This window comes from Bos indicus x Bos taurus, chromosome X (genome assembly GCF_003369695.1).
Source record: "Bos indicus x Bos taurus breed Angus x Brahman F1 hybrid chromosome X, Bos_hybrid_MaternalHap_v2.0, whole genome shotgun sequence".
NCBI classification, from domain to species: Eukaryota; Metazoa; Chordata; class Mammalia; order Artiodactyla; family Bovidae; genus Bos; species Bos indicus x Bos taurus.
The window spans coordinates 93,201,438-93,211,008 of record NC_040105.1 but is presented as its reverse complement, the minus strand read 5'-3'; the positions used below and the strand labels follow the sequence as shown (position 1 = coordinate 93,211,008).

The following is a 9,571-nucleotide window of genomic DNA, read 5'->3' as shown; positions in this document are numbered from 1 at the left end:
TTGTTTTAGTGTGGTACGTGAGATCTTTAGTTGCATTATGCAGCATCTTTTAGTTGGGGCATGCAAGATATTTTTAGTTACAGAATGTGGGATCTTCATTGCAGCATGTGGGAATATGTTGCAGCATATGGATCTTTAGTTGTTTTAGTTGATATCTTTGTTGTGGCATGTGGAGTCTTTTTAATTGCGACAGGCAGGGTCATCATTGTGCTATGTGCAATCTTTTTTATTTGTGACTTATCAGATCTTTGTTGTGGAATCTTGGATCTTTGTTGTAGCATGTTGGATCTTTTAGCTGGTGGCATGTAGGATCTTTAATTTGTGGCATGTAGGTGACACGACTGAGCGACTGAACTGAACTGAGGCTATTTTTAGTTGTGTGATCTTTGTTGCATCATGTGGCATCTTTCTTGCAGCACGTAGGACCTTTGCTGGATCTTTTAGTTGTAGTATTGGGATCTTTCTTACAGCATATGGGATCTTAGTTGTAGGATGTGGGACCATTTAGTTGTGGTATCTTTAAGTTGAAGCATGTGGTAACTTTCTTGTGGCATGTGGGAACTTTTAGTGTGGCATTCAGCATCTTTTAGTTGGAGCATGTGAGATATTTTAGTTGCTGAATGTGGGATCTTTGTTGCAGCATATGGGATTTTCTTGTGGCATGTGGGATCTTTAACTGTACCATGTGGGACTGTTGTTGCAGCATGTGGGGTAGTTTTAATTGTGGCAGGCAGGCTCTTCGGTTCGTCATGTGGGATCTTTTTTGTTGTGATATGTGGGATCTTTGCTGCAACATGGGATCTTTTAGTTGCAGCATGCAGGATCTTTTGGTCGTGGCATGTGTGATTTTTCTTCTGGCATGTGGAATCTTTGTAGTAGCATGTGGCATCTTTAGTGGTGGCATGCGTGATCTTTTTAATTGTTCTGTGTAGGAACTTTGTTTCAGCATGTGGGATATCTTTTTATTTTGGGCATGTGGGATCATTTTGTTGGGGCATGTGAAATCTTTTTAGTTGCAGCATGTGAGTTTTTTTAGCTGTGGCATGCAGGATGTGTGTTGCAGCATGAGGTATCTTTATTTGTGGTGTGTGGGATCCTTGTTGTGGCATGTAGGATCTTTAGTTGTAGCATGTGAGATCTTTGTTGCAGTTTTCAGGGTTTTCAAATTGTGGCAGGCAGGATCTTCGTTGTGCCATGTGGGATCTTTGTAGTTGTGATATGTGGACTCTTTGTTGTGGTATGTGGGATCTTTGTTGGCGACATGCAGAATCTTTTTAATTGTGGCATAGGGTCTTTGTTGTGGCATGAAGGATCTTTTTATTTGTGGCATATGAGATCTTTTAGTTGTGCCATGCAAGATCTTTAGTTCAAGTGTGGGGAATCTTTTTATTTGTGGCATGGAAGATCTTCACTGTGGCATGCATGATCTTTTAGTTCCAGCCTGCCAGATCTTTATAGATTTGACATGCAGGATCTTCAGATGTGGCATGCGGGATCTTTCGTTGCAGCATCAGGATCCTTTAGTCATGGTATGTGGGATCTTTGTAGTGCGTGTGGATCTTTAGTTGGGGCATATGGGATATTTTTTAGGTGCTGCATGCAGGATCTTTAGTTGCAGCATATGGGATCTTTCATTGGGGTAAGTAGGAAATTTGTTGCAGTATATGGGATCTTTGTTGTGGCATGCAGGATCTTTTAGTTGCAGCATGTGAGATATTTTTGGTTGTGGGATGTGGGATCTTTTTAACTGGGGCATGCAGGATATTTGTTGCAGCTGAGGGATCTTTTTAATTGTGGCGTGTGAGATCGTTGTGGCGTGTAGATCTTTTAGTTGTGGCAGGCAGGATCTTTAGTTGCATTATGGGGAATCATTTTATTTGTGGCACGCAGGATATTTTAGTTTCAGAATGTGAGATCTTTTTAGTTGTGGCATGCAGGATCTTTATGCAGCATGCAAGAACTTTAGTTGTGGCATGTGGGATCTTTTGGTTGTGGTATTGGGATATGTGAGCAGTATGTGGGATCTTAGTTGCAGCATGTGGGATCTTTGTTGTGGCTTGTGGGATCTTCACTGTGTCATATGAGATCTTTATAATTGTGGTATATGGGATCTTTGTTGCTGCATGTGGAATCGTCAACTGCAGCATGTGGGATCTTTAGTTGTGGCATGCTGGATATTTTTAATTGTCACAGGCAGAATCTTTATTGTGGCATGGAATCTTTTAAATTGTGGTATGTGGGATCTTTTATGCAGCATGAAAGATTTTTTTTTTTTTTTTGCAGCATGTGGGATCTTAGTTGTAGCATGCAGATCTTATAAATTGTCACATGTAGGATCTTTGTTGCAGCATGCAAGATCGTTTTATTTCTGGCAGGTGGGATGTTTTAGTTGTGGCATGAGGAATCTTTTAGTTGCAGCGTGTGGGATCATTTCAGTTGTGATACATGTGATTTTTATTGTGGTGTGTGGGATATGTGTTGCAGCATAGGTGATCATTTGTTGCAGCAAACAAGATTTTTTTACTTGCAGCATTTCAGATCTGTTTAGTTGTGGCATAGGGGATCTTTGTTGTTTCACATGGGATCTTTTATTTGGGGCTTGTGACATCTTTTTAGTTGTGGTATGTGGGATCTTTTCAATTGTGACATGCAGGATCCCTGTGGTGGCATGTAGGATCTTTTCTTTCTAGCATTTGGGATCTTTGTTGTGGCATGTGGGATCTTTTAGTTGTGGCATGCAGGATCTTCAGTTGGGGTATGTGGAATCTTTTTATTTGTGGCATGCAGAACTTTCATTGTGGCATGTGGGATCTTTCACGTACAGCATGCAAGGTCTTTTTAGTTGCAACACGCAGGATCTTCAGTTGTGGCACATGGCATCTTTAGTTGTGGCATGCAGGATCGTTAGTTGTGGCACGTGGGATCTTTATTTGCAGCATGTGGAACCTTTAGTTGTGGCATACTATTTAATTGTGGCATGTGGGATTTAGTTCCCTGACCAGGGATCAAACCTGGGCCCCCTGCGTTCGGAGTGCAGTCTTAGCCAGCGCACCACCAGGGAAGTCATGACACTTACGAATTTTGTGTTAGGTATACATGGGTTCCCCATCCTGAACCCTCCTCCCTCCTCCCTCCCCATACCATACCTGTGGCAGATTCATTTCGATATATGGCAAAACCAATACAATATTGTAAAGTTAAAAAATAAAATAAATTTTAAAAAAAAAGAGTTTTGTGTTAGGTTGAAAAGAGCTGAAATGCAGCAAACCAGCTGCACCTTACCAGTGGCACTCCCCCCAGGCTGTACATATTTGTATTTGGAGTACACCAACACGCAGTCCGTAACACTTTTAATTTGCCTTTTTGAGATGTATGGATACTTCCACTACGTTCTCATGCAGATCCCTTCTAGCACATAAGGCGTCCTCTCTGGGAAGATAAAGTAGAACATGTTTCCCGTCTTTTGGGCTGCATCTCAGAGCCAGGGCACGCAGCTTGATGAGGAGAATGTGGACTGTATTTCAGCTCCCATTTGCTCTTATCGCTGGGAGTCTCTCGACCAGGCCCTGTGCTGGCCCTTTAGGGTCTTCTGGATCCCACCCAAAGGGATGGCTGTCTGAGTGGCACTAAATGGTCTAGAATGAGAAGTATGACCTTGGGGTCGGTGGGGTCCCTGGCTCCCTGGGCCTGCTAGATTTTCTTAACTGACATACATAGCTTCCATTCTCTAATGGCATGTTTGTGGGGGGTGGGGTCTGAATGGTTGGAATAAAGGGCTGTGTTTATAGCAACTCCTGTAAGCACTTTGCTGGGGCTTGATCATGGTAACCCTAAATGCTAGTGTCTGGGATTTGACCTAACACAGAGCCCCATTTACTTCTCAGCTGTTATTCAGACAATTATTCCCAATAGCACTTTGCTTTCTAAAGCGTTCGACTTGGGATAACTTATTTCTCTCTTTGCAGGTCAGCTTCTGGGCAGTTAGCCTGCAGTGAAGCCAGCAGGGTGAATCATGAGAGTCACACATGTTTCTATAGGAGGGGTGGGATGTTATTTACAGAGAATAATGTGCCCTAGCTGTACAGCTGGTTATAGACAGTTTTGAGCCAGTAGAGAAGAAAAGCTTATTTGTGCACAGTGCCTTACATTTCACCATGTGGACATGCAGTCCTGAAAAAAACCCAGGGGGAAGAAACACACTCAAACCCATGCTCACACATTCAGTCACACTTTCCCATTAAATCTATAACACACATAAGAATTGTCATACATTCACTTACTCAGATACATGCTGACACATTCACTCTTGAACATACTTACTCATAGTCTTACATTTTTGCATCAACATGTTGACACATGTGGACATGCTCACGTTTTTTTACACATGAACACGCTGGTACATTCCCACACAAAGAGACTCTTACACTCAGGTTCACTCACACATGAACATGCTCACATGCATGTGTGCTAAGTCACTTCAGTTGTGTCTGACTCTGTACGACGCTACTGACTGTAGCCTGCCAGGCTCCTCTGTCCATGGGATTCTCCAGGCAAGAATACTGGAGTGGATTGCTGTGCCCTCCTCAAGGGCATCTTCACTATCCAGGGTTCAAACCCGCATCTCTTGCCTCTCCTGCATTGGCAGGCAGGTTCTTCACCACTAGCACCACCTGTAAAGCCTGAATGTGCTCACAAACGGACATATTTGCATATTCACTGAAACATGTGCTCCCACTTATGCACACTCAAATCACTCACACGTCACATTCACACATTCATACAAAGAAATATGCTCACACACCCTTATGGCAGAAAGTGAAGAGGAACTAAAAAGCCTCTTGATGAAAGTGAAAGAGGAGAGTGAAAAAATTGGCTTAAAGCTCAACATTCAGAAAACAAAGATCATGGCATCTGGTCCCATCACTTCATGGGAAATAGATGGGGAAACAGTGGCTGACTATCTTTTTGGGCTGCAAAATCACTGCAGATGGTGACTGCAGCCATGAAATTAAAAGACGCTTACTCCTTGGAAGAAATGTTATGACCAACCTAGATAGCATATTAAAAAGCAGAGACATTACTTTGCCGACAAAGGTCCGTCTAGTCAAGGCTATGGCGTTTCCAGTGGTCATGTATGGATGTGAGAGTTGGACCATAAAGCAAGCTGAGCACCGAAGAATTGATGCTTTTGAACTGTGGTGTTGGAGAAGACTCTTGAGAGTCCCTTGGACTGCAAGGAGACCCAACCGGTCCATTCTGAAGGAGGTCAGCCCTGGGTGTTCTTTGGAAGGAATGATGCTAAAGCTGAAACTCCAGTACTTTGGCCACTTCATGTGAAGAGTTACTCGTTGGAAAAGACTCTAATGCTGGGAGGGATTGGGGGCAGGAGGAGAAGGGGACGACAGAGGATGAGATGGCTGGATGACATCACCAACTCGATGGACGTGAGTTTGAGTGAACTCTGAGAGATGGTGATGGACAGGGAGGCCTGGCATGCTGCAATTCATGGGGTTGCAAAGAGTCGGACACGACTGAGCGACTGAACTGAACTGATACATGCATATTAAATGGGTCACCCAAAGAAACATGCTCACACACTGATAGACACAATAGCATACATTTGTACTCACACACATATCCCAGGGATGGGGGAGCCTGGTGGGCTGCCGTCTACGGGGTCACACAGAGTTGGACACGACTGAAGCGACTTAGCAGCAGCAGCAGCAGCAGCATACTCACACATCATTCACACACATCAACATACTGAGAGAGACAACTCCTAGGTAGGTTGATAAGAAGTCCGGGGTCCCCGTGGAGGAGAAAAGGGTCTAGTTAAGGCTCTCAAGGAACAGATAGGTGTCTGGAATTCTCAAGGAGGAGAAAAGGACAAACTTTTTTTTTTCTTTAAGTTTTTTTCTTTTACATCTTATGTATTGCCGTTACTAAGGCAATAAGAAGGCCTATTCTGGTGGGCAATTGTATGTTCCTTCTTGTTCAGATTGGTGTGATTATTGCTTGAGTTTCCTACCAAGTACCCATAACAAATAGCCTGGTCGGCCAAGTTATTTCAAAAATCGGTATCAACTATATTATACATTTGGCCCATTAGGTCCCTCTGGGGGAATTTTTCTTTGGCAGCTGTGTGTGTATGTGTGTGTGTGTTAGTCGCTCAGTCATGTCTGACTCTTTGCAACCCCATGGACTGTAACCTGCCAGGCTTCTATATCCATGGGATTGTCCAGGCAAGAATACTGGAGTGGATCGCCATTCCCTTCTCCAGAGGATCTTCCTGACCCAGGGATCGAACCCTGGTCTCCTGAATCGCAGGCAGATTCTTAACAGTTTGAGCTACAGCGAAGTCTTTGGCAGCTGTTTATGTTACTTTTATAGCCTCAGAGGTGGCCTCTTGGGAGGTGGTCATGTGACTAACTCAATAGATTTCTTCCCAGGTTAGCTCTGCTACTGGGCTTATCATTATTGTTCTGTAAGACAGGATGGGTATGTTTTATGATCCCCCAGAAGAGTAAAATTGGGCTGCAATTTCCCTCCCAATACTTCCCAAGTCCTTATTAATGATGCTCTTGGTAAGCCTGATGAATTTTTAATAGTTGTAAACAAGTACCATCGATTTGGATGGAAAAACTCTCATATAGAGAGTGGTTAGATGTCTCTATGGGATTTGAAAATTTTCAGTTTTCAGGAGAATTTCTTTGCTGTCACACTCAAAGGCTATGATTGTTTCCTGTGGGCAGTAAGCATTGGAATTGTTGAAAGGCCCACTCCCACTGAGTGTGATGGAAACTTTGAAGTTGATATTGGAAGACAATTAGGCTAGAAAAGAATTTCCAGACTGCATGAAGCTCCTGACTCTTTAGATATGCCTTGTCCTGGATATTATGTTGTATACATTCCTTTCCTAATAAGTAAGTATGCTGTGTGTGTGTGTGTGTGTGTGTGTGTGTGCATGTGTGTGCATACATATATACACATACAAATTATAAGTGGCCATGGGGCTTCCCTGGTGGATCAGTGGTAAAGAATCCACCTGCCAATGTTTTAAGGTTTTGAACCCTGTCTAGGAATATCCCACGTAGCGTGGAGCAGCTAAGTCTGTGCACCACAACTATTAAGACTGTGCTCGGGAGCCCAGGAACTGCAACTATTGAGCTCATGAGCAACAACTATGAAGCCCACATGCCCTAGAGCCCGAGCTCCACAATAAGAGGAGTCACCATAATGAGAAGCCCTGCACTACAACGAATTATAGGCCCACTTTCCACAACTAAAGAAAAGCCCGTGCAGCAACAAAGACCTAGTACAGCAAAAAATAAAAAAAAAATAATAATATTATCAAGTCAATAAATAAAGTAAATTCCCAACCAGGGAGGAAATTCATGGTAAATTGTCCTTGGTCACTTAGACGAACTTCTTTGAGTGCAAGCTTCAATAAATGGGACTTGTACTGGAAAGAGAGGAAAAGACGTTATATTAACAACTGATAAGAAAAGAAACCAACATTTGTAAAGATATACATTTTGGCAGGGTTTACATTAGTCATTATTGTCAGGGATTAGCAAGAGCTATAATTTTATCTAACTGTAATCCCATAGAGTTTGTTGGTATAGCTCTGCATTACAGCACTTTTCATATGATTGCACTCATCACAAGCATCCTGGTTGTAATACTGGGTACATACTATTTCTGGGCAATTCCTTACATAAATCTCAAGAGGCAGTGGCTCTATGTGGTTAATGGCACTACTTAATCACAGTCAGTCTCATCTGATTTGAGGTCAGAGTTGGCCCTGCGGGTTTAGAACCATCTATGAGTCACAAGTGGTATCTAAAGTGTCTAGCTTACCCAGAATGGGTGTTGCTTGTAGTAGAAGAGACAGGAGAAGGTTGCTAGCCTCAGTGTTGGTATCTGTGGTCATTTAGCAGGACTGACCAGTGTGAATAGCCAACAGCATGGTTCCCATTGCCTCCAATCTGACCTGTGTTGTAAGACACCCTGTTAGGTGCATGTGGTATAGTTTCCAGACAGACCTTGTCAACAGTAGTGCGGAGATTACTAGGGCTGGTGAACTGCCAAGAGACATAGAGTCAGCACTAGCAAGGGTAGGAACTTCTCAGGTGAGAAGGACCATGGTAACAGGATAGGACTTAAAGTTGGAGGTCACCTATAGCCAGCAGTAGGGAGCCTGATTGTCCCTGGTATTGTTCACATGGAGTTACCTGGTCTGGGAGGGGTTTAGGTCCACCTCCTGGGTTCCACGGTGCCTTTTGAGGAGCAAAGTACCAGGGTGGCTGATAAGGTCACCTCTTTCTCCAGAGAGTGGTTTGCTTGGCTTTATACTGGATGATGATGAACACAGGCTAAAGGATGGTTTCAGAATCACTGGTTCACATCAGGTTCTCATCAGGATCAAGAAGGAGGTGGCTAAGCTCTGGGTTTTGTCCGAGGGAGACAGGAAAAAATGAAAGTACCGGGTGAATGTTTCTTCTCTATTCATGGCATTGCCTGTGCTCTCATGCCTGTGAAAACCAATAATTGGGCTGTATCTCATGTGGAATTGCACACCAGAAGAAATAGAATTGTCTCTGTTGATGGTCCCATCATTTGCTGTGAACTTAAATATGGCGCAGTTATGCCATAGGGGCACGAATTTAATATAACCTAAAGCATGGGCAGTATTTTGACCACTGGAAGGACCACTGCCCTCCAAGTCCTCTCCACAGTCCTTGATGTGGGACTGGAGGATGACAGGATAGATAAAAAACCCAAGCAATCTTTTCTTGTAACGCCCATAGTTATTTTGCATTACAGTGATGTACAAACTTTAGTCTGACTGTGTAAACCGTGTGACGGTCCCAAGGATTGTAAAAGCTATTTTGTTATCTCCTCAATAACATTAGAATAAATTGGTGTATTGTATGGATAAACTAATGGAAGTCTTGTATAGAAGGCAGAGAGCACTGAGCTGAGCTCCCTGTGCTATACAGCAGCTTCCCACTAGCGAATCTATTTTACACACACACACACACACACACACACACACACACACACACACACACGTCAATCTTACTCTTCCCTCCCCTTCCATTTCTGTGTCCAAAAGTCCATTCTCTATGTCTGTGTCTTTATTCCTGCCCTTCACAGAGGTTCATCAGTACCATTTTTCTAGATTCCATATATATGTGCTAATATACGAATTTGTTTTCTTTCTGACTTACTTCACTCTGTATAACAGGTTCTAGGCTCATGCACCTCAGCCTGGTGCTCTGTGACAACCTAGAGGGCTGGGATGAGGGGGTAGGAGGGAGGGAATATATGCTGATTCACGTTGTTGTACAGTAGCAATCAACATAACATTGTAAAGCAATTATCCTTCAACTAAAAATACATTTAAAAAAGAATCAAAAGTGAAATACAAAACAGTGAAATCTAAAATAAAAAGTCGTTTAGAATTAACATATACACACTGCTGCTGCTGCTAAGTCGCTTCAGTCGTGTCCGACTCTGTGCGACCCCATAGACGGCAGCCCACCAAGCTCTGCCATGCTTGGGATTC

The 9,571-nt window shown here is 43.2% G+C and overlaps 1 long non-coding RNA gene across 1 annotated transcript; it reads right to left on the bottom strand.

Annotated features, from left to right (window-relative positions):
- Positions 1-6,268: 6,268 nt before the first annotated feature.
- On the bottom strand, positions 6,269-8,992 carry LOC113887245. Its single transcript, XR_003509678.1, has 3 exons — positions 8,235-8,992; positions 7,861-7,993; positions 6,269-7,462 (listed from the first exon to the last, which is right to left on the bottom strand). It is a non-coding gene; the product is annotated as an uncharacterized LOC113887245 (long non-coding RNA).
- Between the last annotated feature and the right edge of the window lie 579 nt (positions 8,993-9,571).